Genomic DNA, 13,712 nt, shown 5'->3' with positions numbered 1-13,712 from the left:
GCAGGTTCTTCCTTTTAATTAATTTTAGGAGATGCAGGTGACATTAACAATACCTTCATTTATTGGTCATCTCTTGAAGAGGTGCTACTGAGCTGCCTTATTGAACCACTGGAGTCCTGTTGGGGAGGGTCTTCCAGACATGGACTCGACAATGAAAAAGGAATGTTGATATAATTTTGAATCCTGATGATGTGTGACCTGGACAGTAAGTTGCAGTAAATTATGTTCAGATGTATTTGGTATCTTTGTCGTTGATGGTAATGGTTGTGGGTTTGGTAGGTACTGTCAAAATAGCAGATAGGTAACTGAACTGCATTTTAATGATGGAAAATATTGCTGCTACAGTCCGTTGAGGTGGATGTTTAGAGTGGTAGACAGGATGTCATCATTTAGGTGGCTTTGTCTGGGATGGTGCTGAACATTTTGTACCTTGTGGCAATTGATCTGATTCAGGCAAGTGGAGAATATTCCATTGCATTCTTGCAGAATCAGACATTTTGGTGTCCACAGTTTGGCACCGGACATTTTGGCTCCAGCATCTTGGCGTTGGACATTTATGCAAAATAAAACCTTTTGTAAATAAACTTACAGTAAATATAATAAATATATCATTATAATTTACCAAAAGCCCTTGTTTTTGATTGTTTTCAGTTTTTAAAAATTTAAGTATATTTTGCTATAAGTGATGAAAAGCCCAGTTTGCAGTGGGAGCAGTGTTTTGTGGGGGGGGGGGGAGGGAGTTTCTGCAAATCCAGGAGATCAGGCAGTGCTGCTACACTGGAGTTTCAGGCAGTTCAGCAGAACAGAGTTGGCCGGCAGACAGTGAGTGGGGCAACTGGCTAAAACGTCCAGCACAAAATTGTGAGGGCCAAAATGTCTGGGACCAAATTGTGGGCACCAAACTGTGAGGGCCAAAGTGAACTGTGGCAAAATGTGGATGCCAAAATGTCCTAGACCCACATTCTTGACCTGTGTTTGCAAATGATGGGAAGAGTCTGGAGAGAAAGAGAGTCAGCTGCCACATGACATCCATTCTCTGACATAGCTATTGTATTGAAGTAGCTGGTTAGGTAGCATTGCTGATCAATGAGGCCCCCCAAATTATTGATGGTGGTGAAAGCTATTCTGCTCTTTCCTAATTCTAGATGTGTGGCAGCAGAGTTAGTTCAATCCTCTTAATATTTGTGAGAATTACTCATTACTCCTCTGTGCTTTTTTTTTTTCCTTACAACATGACTACCAAGTATTCCAGGATCATTCTGGAAAGCACAGATAAACTTGACTTATTTTTCTACCACAAACTTTGTAAAACCACTGCCTTCTCACTCTTCATCAACTGTAGGGAGTTCATGGATTTAATTCTCATAAAAAGGGGAAGCCATTCAGTCTGCTGCCTCTGTCAGTTCCTTTGCTTTTCCTTACCTACTGGGCTATATGAGACAGGGCTAAACCCACTACTGTCCTCACTCCCCACATCCCAAACATCTCACCAGTCCAAGTCCCAAACATGTCCTTCTTCATTTTCTTTTCTATCTTCTTCAATGCCAACTGTGACCTCCTCCTGATCCGGACACCTTCTCCTCCTCTTCCCACTAAAGCACTGGCCACCAATTTGCTTTCCTGACCCATTGTTAGTTGGATGTCTCTCCTTACCAGTGGACTCTCATGACTTTGAATAATACATACTGAGATTTTATGCTATTGTTTAAAGCCAAATCTATTTTTTTTTTCAACACTGTCTCTCTCAGTGTTTCTATCTAATCTTCCACAGTTTCTATCTGCAATGTACCAGTGCTGTGCTTGGTTTGGCCAGATCAAGATGGGACGGGGTGAGAGATTGCTCTGCTTCCTGCCTTGTATCCTGCCACATTTAGTTATAAAGGGCTAGAGCATTTCAGTGTGAAAGGCAATGATATATTATCAAAACTAAGCTGGGTGTGAAGAGATGAAGGGGTAATCCACTTTGGCTTCCTGCAATTGGATTCTCTCCATATGGAGAACAACTGGCAGTACTGGATAGCACAAAGTTCAGAGGTCCGGATGATCTTTCAGCTGCAGAATTGAAGACTTGCAATAAAAATCCATCTGAATATTTTTATCCAAGGTGTTCTTGTACAATTATAAGATTGACATCTCCCAACAATGCAGAAAATTACCCTTGTTCCATTCATAAAAGGCAGGACAAATCCAATCTATCTAATTCATCTGCTTTTAATCATCAGAAGGTAGTTTTGAAACTGAAATCAAGTGGAACTTACTTACCTATAACCTGCTTAACAATGTTCTGATTGGTTTTTCTAAGACCACTTGGCTCCAAACCTCAGGATAGCCTTGATCCAAACATTAACCAAAGAGCTGAATTCTGGAGGTGAGGCAAGAGTGATGACCTTTCACAGCAAGGTAGAATGTAACTGAGTGGGATCACAGAGTAAAATGCTTCGTAGACTAAAGTCAAAAGTGGGAGTATTCTCTGATGAATGCACAATACTTAATTCTATTTGCAATTATCCAGAAGATGTACCAGCCCTTGCCTGCACACTGTATACATGAGACAACTTTCAGGCATGGGCTGATAAGAGGCAAATTACATCTATGTTACAAAAGCATCAGGCAATATCTATCTCCAATAAGAGAGATTCTAACTACTTTAATCTCACATGAGCTTTACCATCTGTGAATCCTCTAATAGTGACATGGTTAGCTTGGCGGTTAGCACCATGCTAATACAGCTCCAGCAACCTGGGTTTGAATCTGGTGCTATCTATAATTAATTTGAATGTTCTCCCCATGTCTGTGTGAGTTTCCTCTGGGTGCTCCAGTTTCCTCCCACCTTTCAAAAAATGTACGGGGTTTGTAGGTTAATTGGGTGTAATTTGGCAGCACGGGCTCATGACCTGGAAGAGCCTGTTACTGTGCTGTATGTCTAAATTTAAAAAATTTAAATTTATCAACATCCTGGGGAGGTCCCTTGATCAGAAGTTCATCTGGGCCATCTGAATAATACCATGGTTATGAGGTCAGATCAGAAGCTGTGTGTCCTATGGCAAATGTCTCATCTCTTGACATTTCAAAGCTTTTTTCACTACCTACAAGCCAGGAGCATGAGCACTCTTCACTTGCTTGGCAGAGCCCAGTTCCAACAAATCTCAAATAGGTCAACAGCATTGCAGACAAAGCAATCCACTTAACTAGTTTCCATAAATATTCATTTCCTTCACAAGGAGCAGACAGAAGTTGTATTAATAAGGCAGTTCAATGATTTGCCCAGGCTATTCAAACAGTACTTGCCAACTGGTGATCTTTACCAGCAAGAAGGACTGTGTGTCCATGGGGACATCACTGCCTATAGGTTAATCTTCAAGCTGTACATTATTCTGACTGGAAATGTAATGCCAGTCCTTCATTACCACAGGATCTAAATCCCCAAACTCCTACCCAAAGACATTGTGGGTGTATCTTTACCAAAAAGGCCACAGAGATTCAAGAGGGTGGCTCACTACCACCTTCTGGGGACCAACTAGGAAAGAGCAATAATTCCTAACTTTGCCAGAGACACTTGGACTTTTGAAAGTGAATAAATAAAAAGGCATATTTATCCAATTAACCATCACCTGATTGGAGTAAGGCAACAGCCAACAGAGCAGGGCATGGATGAGTTAAACTTAGGTGGAGGCTAAAAAGATCATTTTGATAAGAATTACTCTTTTATTTCAGCAAATAATGATATATTTATTGGTCACAAAATAGTGTGATCTTTACAGGGTGACAGAAATGGATGAGCAAGCAGTATATGCATTTTATATCAGTTAAATTTTTTGACATTTATGTTAATGTAGAAAAAACAGATTTCATAGAAACCTGTTACCACACAGTCATACTGGCAGAGCAGGGTTTAATTGCAACTATATCTCTGGAAGTTCAGATGATCATGTTAAGTGCTCGTAGACATCAGCAACCTCTTCACTTCTGATTCTGGAGGCTATGTTGGGAGTGGCTGTCAAAACCTCTATCCCCTATCATTCTCAATCTTTTTGTCACCAGATTCTTCCAACTCAATTCCAAAGACATATCCAGGATCTCTCAGATGGTGATCCACGTGACCCAGATATCTCATGGGTTATTTGCCAATTTGTCAATAGTGCTTTCAGTGACATGAGTCAAAGCGAGTAGGTGTTCAGGTTTGCCAGATCCAGTGGCTTTCTTTCAGCATTGGTAACATCTAATATTTGCAATCCTGGCACCCCTAATTAATCTGGAAGATGTATTGATCAAAGGGACTTTTGGAGATGTTATCCAACTCAGAAAAGTACTTTTGTGGTGTAGAGCTCATCGAAAGAATCAAAGACTTATTGATCCAAATCAAGGCTTTTATTAGCAAAAGACAGGAGCTCTTCACAGGTGGCCGACCAGTCCGGAATGATCCGACCTGGCTAGGGACACAACCCTTTAAGGCCCAGACAGTAGGCGTGGCTTAGCTCTCAGCCAATCGCTGTAAGCACAGTCTAGATACTGTAACTATATACATTGGTGATAGATCGTACTATCATATGTGGTTTTTATAGTTTTTCACACTTTAATGATGATATTTTAGGAGATTTACTTGATCTGGAACTGGGCCTCCACTTGGCTGAACCAAGTGTGGGTCTGGTTGGTCCAGAACGTGGGTAGCTTGAGCGCTACTGTGCCGACTGCTGCAGGATCCATGTAGTAAGAGTCTTCAGAACATGGAGGCTCATCCGGGTCACCAACTGTAGCATGCTGGCTGCGAGCGACTGAACAGACTGGAGACACAGACTCTGAGCTCTGAGGGTGCAGCAGAAATGTTTATTTAAACTTCATGTGCTTGCTTTTCAGCGATGCGGCTGGACCATGCGTACGCTCTGCCACCTGCGCCATGCTGATGTAAGGGCGCGCACCAACTTCCGTCGTGGAGAAGAGGTGCTCGGAACGTTTTGCCACCTCTGCCGTGACTGCGCCGCTGACTGCACGTTCTAAGCAGGGCCGGTTCATCGTGGCAGATTTGTGTATCGCTGCAATATTATACCTAAAGTTCAAATCCTCAGTGCACCATGGTGGTTTTAAATGCATGTTCTCTGAGCTGCTGGTGCAGCATCATACCAGCTGTTCCAATGTGGAAAGATCTGCAATAAAAAAGCAAGGAAAGCAATTAATCTGTGTCTGTACTTGAGCACTGACTGAATCTGCTGCACCAGCGCCACACCTGAACACATTAGGCTGTTAAATGGAGAAGAGTGTGTGTACCCCATTAAAATTGAACAGGAAAGCTACCAGTAGTGATTGGGCTGCTCAATGGTAGCTCACTGCAACAGAGTCCAGAAAAGGACACTTCCATTCCAGTGTTTAAAGGCAAAGTGCATCTGTGAAATGGTATGTGATCTTTCACGGCTGAGCTGTCTCATCTGCTTCAGTCACTTCAGTCTTGCTCAAAAAAGATGGGGAATAATATGGCCAATCCTGCTGGAAGATCCTGGCGTAAGTGTTCACTGGAGGATTGGGGTATGATCCTTTCCAGGAAGAGCTGAAGAACACAGAGGGATGTGACCTGAATAGAAGAAGTCAATGCCAGGAGCACAGGACAGTGCACCTAGCTACAATATTGCAAGGCATTCAATGCACTCAGCAGGTTTGTTAAAGTGGGAACACTCAGTCAGAACCTGCACCACTCTTTCTTCAACTCCGTGCAATCTTCAGATCCAAAAATGAACATGCTTCAGTCTTCTGCTTTCCTTCACTCTTCATCAACACTTTTGCATCTCCCACTTCCCTTCCCTTATTATTATTATTATTATTATTCGCACTCTCTGCCACTGCTTATTGCTTCATTCCATTTTCCTCGGCTGCAGAGGCAAAAGCAAGTCTGTTTGATTATTGGATACCGCATCATCAAGTTCACTAATGACACAACCATGGTGGGCATGATCAGTAAGAATGACAAGTCAGCATGCAGAGATGAAGTGCAGTCACTAATGGACTGATGCAGAGCCAAACAACCTGTATCTGAACATTAAAAAAAAACCAAAAGAGATAGTTCAGGAGGGCCCAGGGGGACCATGCTCTGCTAACTACTGATGGCTCCACCATTGAAGTTGTTAAGAGTATCAAGTTCCTTGGAGTGCACTTGGTGGAGAATCTCACCTGGTCCCTTAACACCAGGTCCATAGCCAAAAGAGCCCAGCAGCGCCTCTACTTCCTGAAAGGAAAGTTCATCTCCCACCCTCCATAGAGGATGTATCGAGAGCATCCTGCGCAACTGCATTACCGTCTGGTTTGGAAGCTATGCCTCTTTGGACTGCAAGACCCTGCAGAGGATAGTGAAATCAATGGAAAAGATCATTGGGGGCTCTCTTTCTCCCATGAAGGACATTTACAGCACTCGATGCAGGTGAAGGGCTATAAACATTGTGAAGGACTCCACGCACTCCTCATGTAAACTGCTCTCCCTTCTGCCCTCTGGCACTCAGACCCTTATATTCAGAATGGGCAACAGCTTTTACCCCCAAGTCATCAGACTCCTGAATTCCCAGAACATTTGTAGATAGGGTACCATGGATTGTTACTGTATATATTTTAATTGTGTTTAACTTCTATTCTAACTTGTATTTATGTAAATATGCTCCGTGGTCCTGGAGAAAAGCTATCCGGTGTTTACCATGTGAGCATGAAGTGGCCAAACTTGGTTAATGTAAGAGCCACAAATGATAAAGCTCAGATGCTTGAGAGCCGCAGGGCAAGGACAAAATTCACACATACGTTTTTATTGTTACATACACATTTTGTAACAAAAATTTTATATAAATTTTAAGAAATGCATATCAAGTGCAATAATATTTATTCATGCATGCAGTTTTTAAACTGTTAATTTGTATTAGTTTCAGTTATCACAAAGACACAAATATGTAAAAAATGGTAAACCAAAAAAATGAGAGATTTTAATCAGATTTCCACCTTACAAAATTAGTCTTATTATAATTTTTTTATGACTAAAATAAAATGCTACAAATATCAGGCTATTAAAGACACGAGTCGGGCAATCAAGGGGGAGAGACCGGCAGCACGATTGGGGCGGGCGAGGGGGAGAGATTAGCAGCGAGCCGCATATTAAAGGTCAAAGAACTGCATGTGGCTCGCGAGCCGCGGTTTGGCCACCCCTAGTATAAACGATAAATAAAGGTGATTTCACTTGACTATATGTTATGTGTAAACATACAGCAAGTAGAAATGAATAGTTTCTCAACATTTTTTTACTCTGAATCTGACTGAAAATTCCCCTAACTGTTAGAGTTGCATTCCATTGTATGATGTGAGGTTTGTGGTGAACCTACTGAATAGAAGAGTTTTAATAACTAGTAATCTAGTGAGGAATCAAAAGATACAACAAAGTCTCTTACATTCAATCACAAATGGTTGGAAGTGTTTTAGGCTGATAATTATAGAAGGGTCAGGAGGATCATTAGTAGTTTGATTTCCTTTTAGTTAGGTGAGAGAGAATATTAGCAAGGATTGCTTCTGTTATTTAGGGAGAATGTCGTCCTTTGTATGTGTCAGTTCTGGAGAAAGAGAAGATCAAATTTATCTTTGGTAGCTTGGAGTCAAATAATGAAATGAGGTTCCCTTCTTGGGAGGAGACAGATGAACGCTTGTTGTAAGAGCCTAGGAGGGCCATTCACACTTGGAAAATGACACAATAGGTAAGGAGTGCTCCGTATGTTTTTGACAGTCCCAGGAAGATAGCTTCACAAATTATTTGAAAAATTAGATGACATGGTTTGATACATGAATAAAATGGGTTATGTTGGCCCAATTCCTAAGCCACATTTCCCTTCTTCTGTCTCTCCAAGCCTCTTTGGCTCTGAAGATGTAGGTTCAATCTGCTGCCAAGTAGGCAAATGTGTGGGTGAGGGTAGAGTTGATCTGAATGACCCAGCATCTGAGCTTGAACTGAGTGATGTAATGGCCAATTTTTGTCAAAATCCCAAGTCCCATCTGTTGAAGTCTACACCTCCAACCTTGGCTTGTTAGCCACCTCAGAACCCACAATCCAAATGGAAGAAATTATCCAGCATCCTGAAGAGCAGTCAAAGAAGTAATATCACTACAGCCCCCACAACTATTTTGACTACATTTCCTCCAAACTTGCTTCATGAAAGAACATTCTATTCTCTCAGTTTGTGTCAAGTGGTCTGTCATTTCCACTTTCTACACCACTTCTTTCCTTACACCTTATTGTGGGCTGCATTTCTCCTTCTAGAGACTCCTCTCTCCAATATCAGACTCAGCACAGAATTTCCCCTTATCCTCAATTTCCAACCCACTGGCTTACATATTCAACAGATTACCCCTGCAATTTCTGACATATGCAAGATGAATTCACCACTAGTACCATTTCTTTGCTCTTCCCTTTTCAATGCTCAGAAGGGATTATTCTCTCTATGATGGTCACTCTTCCCATCTGAAATAACCCCCATTAGCAACTTCCAGTGCAACTGAAATAGATGCAACATCTACATGTTTTCTTTCTTTTTAGAATGCTGAATTAGTGGCTCACAATTAGCTCCTACACTGGGGAGAATGAATAGAGGTTGCAAGACTGGAGAATACCTCCATTCAGTCCACAAGCGAACCTTGAACTTCTCATTACTCACCACCATAAATCTCCAGCTCACTCCTACTCCCATCTCTTTGTCTTCAGTCGCCTACATGTCTCCAGTGAAGCTCAATGTAAACTATTCTCTGACAGGTCACACACCATGATTGGGTTCAATAACGAGATAATTTCCATAATTTTAATTTCATACTCCTTAGTAATTGCAGATTTTTTTTTGCTTCTATGCCTCTTCTAGGTTTTTATTTATCTAACAATAACATCAACATCCTCTTGCCTTCCACATTATTTTAGATTTTTTTTGTTTTCTCATTCTCTTCCACCTCTGCATCTTAAATTCTGTTCATTATTAATTAAAACACAAAAAAATATAGTGTGGAAGCTGCAGTTTCAAAATGAGAACATAAATCCTGGAAAGGCTCAACAAGCTGCAATTATGAGGGTTGTGGGTGGGGGGGGGGGCAAAGGAAGAAGAAACTTTGAGGAGCAACCTTTCTGATGAAGGGTTATTGTCCTGAAGCATAAAGTTTCTTCCTCTACAGATGCTGTTTGACCCGCTGAGTATTTTCAAGAATTTTGTATTTACCCCTCTAATTATTTCAAATGCTGGACCTGAAATATTAGCCCTCAATTGTTGAAAAATAGTTGGCTTTGCATTTTCGGCTGAAAAATGAAGAAAGTTTGCAACCTGGTGGTGTAATGGTTATTGCTGCTGCTCTATAGCTCCAGGGTCCTGAGTTTAATCCTGATTTTGGGTTCGTATTTTCTTTGGCTTGGCTTCGTGGACGAAGATTTATGGAGGGGTAATGTTCACGTCAGCTGCAGGCTCGTTTGTGGCTGACAGGTCTGATGCGGGACAGGCAGACACGGTTGCAGCGGTTGCAGGGGAAAATTGGTTGGTTGGGGTTGGGTGTTGGCTTTTTCCTCCTTTGTCTTTTGTCAGTGAGGTGGGCTCTGTGGTCTTCTTCAAAGGAGGTTGCTGCCTGCCGAACTGTGAGGCGCCAAGATGCACGGTTTGAGGCGATATCAGCGGTGGTCAATGTGGCAGCCACCAAGAGATTTCTTTAGGCAGTCCTTGTACCTCTTCTTTGGTGCACCTCTGTCATGGTGGTCAGTGGAGAGCTCGCCATATAACACGATCTTGGGAAGGTGATGGGCCTCCATTCTGGAGACGTGACCTGCCCAGCGCAGTTGGATCTTCAGCAGCATGGATTCGATGCTGTTGGCCTCTGCCATCTCGAGTACTTCGATGTTAGGGATGAAGTCGCTCCAATGAATGTTGAGGATGGAGCGGAGACAACGCTGGTGGAAGCGTTCTAGGAGCCGTAGGTGATCCCGGTAGAGGACCCATGATTCGGAGCTGAACAGGAGTGTGGGTATGACAACAGCTCTGTATACGCTAATCTTTGTGAGGTTTTTCAGTTGGTTGTTTTTCCAGACTCTTTTGTGTAGTCTTCCAAAGGCGCTATTTGCCTTGGCGAGTCTGTTGTCTATTTCGTTGTCGATCCTTGCATCCGATGAAATGGTGCAGCCGAGATAGGTAAACTGGTTGACCGTTTTGAGTTTTGTGTGCCTGAATGAGATGTGGGGGGACTGGTAGTCATGGTGGGGAGCTGGCTGATGGAGGACCTCCGTTTTTTTCAGGCTGACTTCCAGGGCAAACATTTTGGCAATTTCCGCAAAACAAGTACTGTTTACTTATTAGCCCATGTTGTTTTTTGGGAGGAAAGCATTGGGTGTACAGGAAGTCCTCAACTTATGATGGGGTTGCGTTATGGCACTCTCATTGTAAATCGAAAAAAATCGCAAGTTGAAAAAGGACAGTGGGATCAGTGTGGAGACTGACATGGGGCTGTAGGAGAGAGCAGGGCAGTGGGATCAGTGTGAGGACTGACATGGGGCTGTGGGAGAGAGCAGGGCAGTGAGATCAGTGTGGGGACTGACATGGGGCTGTGGGAGAGAGCGGGACAGTGGGATCAGTGTGGGGGTGGACACAGGGCTATGGGAGAGAGCAGGGCAGTTGGATCAGTGTGGGAATCGACATTGGGCTGTTGGAGAGAGCGGGACAGTGGGATCAGTGTGGGGACCAATGTGGGGCTGTCAGTAGAGAGTGGGGCAGTGATATGTAGCACTGTTGGGAGACATTGAATATCATAGTCTAGCCTAGACAAAATTCTAAATACAGAATGAATTCAAACCGTAGTAACTTCAAAAAAATCGAAAGTTGGACCATCATAAGTACAGTAAGGAACAATCTGTACTGCTTCCCTCCTGAACGTTTATTACTAACTTAATTGGCTGCTGTGAATTCTCCCTGCAAGTGGCAAAAAAGAATTAACGAGTAATTGGTGTGATGTAAGAGAATGTAAGTTGCAGGGTGATAGAGAACAAGGAGATGTGGTATGGGATGAATGAAATTGGTCTGCTGGGACCCAGTATGGAGACGATGGGTCAATTCCTTCTTTGTGAGGTAAACAACCAATCACTTTATTGCAGAAATATCAGCATAATCAGGAACATAACCTTCTGGCTCTTGAAAAATGCCCAAGATTGCTGGTGACCATGCTGGTGAATTTTTGGAGTGCATTAAAAATATAATATCAGGAGTAAGATTTCTGTTGTGATGTTCGCTGTAGAAGTTTGTCTGACACAGATTGAACAAAATAGTGATTGGTTGCTATATCTGTAGCAAAAACCCCAGTGCTGCCAATAATTCGGAAACAGATGCTGAAGTGTAAACAATGACCTAACATGAAGGAAAAAAAACCAGGCAGCCAATTAAATCAATTCTGACAGCAATTTGCCAACAAAGGCAATCTTTGAAAACTAAAAGCAAAATCATTCGGGTCCAGAACTCAGAAATTTGCTGGATAAAATTAGATTGTCTACCTCAGGAAAGGTAAACAAACGTTATTTTTTGGCTTTGGTACGGCATATCCAAGAATTCCACATAAATTTAATTACTTTTCAATGAAGTTATTTGAGTAGACAAAGCAACCATTTTACTAATAGCAGAATCCCGCCAAAGGCAAAAATAATTAATGTTGATTTCATTGTTTTTAATAAAATTCTTGGAGGGAGGGATGTTGGCGGGAACATCATCTATTCTTCTTCACTTGCACAGGTAGAAGGGACTTCATTCTTATAAAGAGGTTATAAACCAATAGTAACAACACAGGAGAAAATGGCTTTACCTGTATCAAATTCATTATTTATCATTAAGTTATTTAGCATTAGTGCAGACAAGTGAATTAATCAACACTTTGGCCAGTGATAAAACGACTATCCTTCTGGTGTCAAAGAAAACCAAAACAATATGCCCAGTGGTTCTGATATCCATCATTATAAGTGCTTTGAAAGGCTGGAATGGCTCACATCAGCTCTAGTCACTCAGACATCCTCAATCCACTATAATTCGCCTCTACCGCAACAGATCCACACTTGGATATCTATACCAGACTCTTATTTATTGACTATAGCTCTGCCTTCAACAGCATAGTTCCAAATCAACTCCACTCCAAACTCGAAGACTGAGATTCAGCAGCTTGTTCTGCAATCATGTCCTTGACTTCAATCAGTGATGATTGGCTGCAACACACCCTCAGTATTCATTAAAACTGGTGCCCCATAAAACTGCATGTTCAGCCCCTTAATATGCCTCCTACACATTTATGATTGTGTGGCCAACTATCTCTTTAACTCCATTTACAAGTTTCCAGGTGATGCCACTGCCATAGGTCAGATTTTAAACAACGATGAGACAGAGGGAAGGAGGTAGTGTAAGGTAAAAACATCATGAGATGGGACCGGAGAAGGAGTCACCCAGTACTAAGGAGTAACAGAATGCAGATGTGACCTTGTACACTCAAGATAAGCTTGGCACTAACAAGCTGATGAGCAGCAGACTACCAGTGAAGGGTAGCAACAGCTTATTCATTGGACAGTGTAATGGTATGATAATTTACTAAGTATGTGTCCTGAGGTATTAATAAACACCACTTGCTGATATCAGGAGAATGCGCCTTCTCCAACTAACACTGTTAGTTGTAAGTGTTACAATCCGGTAATAAAGAACCTTGATTTCGTCTCAGTCTGGTGTCTGACTCACTCATTCTTGAACAAAGCAGACCTAACAGTAGGGAACATGGTGTCATAGACAACAACCTCAATATCAATTTAAAAAAGGAGCTGGTTCTTCCACCTTTCTCTCTCAGCCTTTATTGATACTGCTGCCTGCTTATACCTTGAAGAAGGATTCACGCTTAAAACGGTAATATATTTTTAACTTCTAAGGACACGGTGAGACTAGCTGAGTTTCTCGGCATTTACTGTGTGTTTTTAGTATAATCACAGCATGGGCATATTTCAGTGTTTCACTCTAATCACCAGGAAATCGAGGTGGGTGGGGGGGGTTGTGGAAAGAGGGGAGAGGTAGGCACTCAGCCCTGTCTTCATCAATGATGCTGAGGTTGATATGGAGGAGACCATCTCCAATGGTCCTTGTCTACTCACATTGATGCCATGGCCAAGAAAGCACATCAATTACTCCACTTCCTCAGAACCCTAAGGAAACTTGACATCACCCTGAGGTCTCTTCCCAATTTCTATAGATGAATCATAGAAAGTATCAAGTCAAAATTTATTATCAGATATACCAAGGTGCAATGAGATAATTTGTTTTGCGAGCAGTCCACCTGGATATTCCAGGCAGTCAATAAAACACTCAAGAGAGCAGAGTGACCGAGGGAGACCAATTAGTGCAGAGCAAAGGCAATTCAATTTTACAACTGTCAGATTCATTCAGAAGTATGATAATAGGAGGAAAGAAACTACTTTGAATCTATGGTTGCATGACCTCCACTCATGTGAATCTTCCTGATGAGAAGAGGGTGAAGAGAGTTCGGCTGGGGAGCGATGAGTAATTTTAAAAATGTTTTTAATGTTTTAACAAGATAGCAGGAACTACAGACAGAGTTGATGGAGGGGAGGTGGGGTATCATGTCTAGTGCAGGATGTGCCCTGCCCAAGACTGTAAGACACTGCAGAGAGTTGAGAACACAACTCAGAGCATCATGCAAACTGCCTCCCC

The 13,712-nt window shown here is 42.1% G+C and overlaps 1 protein-coding gene across 2 annotated transcripts in view; it reads left to right on the top strand.

The window, feature by feature from the left end:
• Positions 1-5,754, top strand: part of gdap1 (ganglioside induced differentiation associated protein 1) — a 123,426-nt gene extending 117,672 nt beyond the window's left edge. Inside the window, exon 12 of one of the 2 annotated variants that reach the window (XM_069921181.1) lies at positions 4,855-5,754. The gene's annotated coding sequence lies outside the window, so the exon portion shown is untranslated. The remainder of the gene's footprint in view (positions 1-4,854) is intronic. The other variant, XM_069921182.1, reaches the window with a different exon arrangement.
• Positions 5,755-13,712: the final 7,958 nt, after the last annotated feature.

The sequence above is a fragment of the Narcine bancroftii genome, chromosome 2 (assembly GCF_036971445.1).
Source record: "Narcine bancroftii isolate sNarBan1 chromosome 2, sNarBan1.hap1, whole genome shotgun sequence".
Taxonomy (NCBI): Eukaryota; Metazoa; Chordata; class Chondrichthyes; order Torpediniformes; family Narcinidae; genus Narcine; species Narcine bancroftii.
The sequence above is the reverse complement of the archived record's forward strand: the minus strand, read 5'-3'. Positions and strand labels throughout refer to the sequence as shown.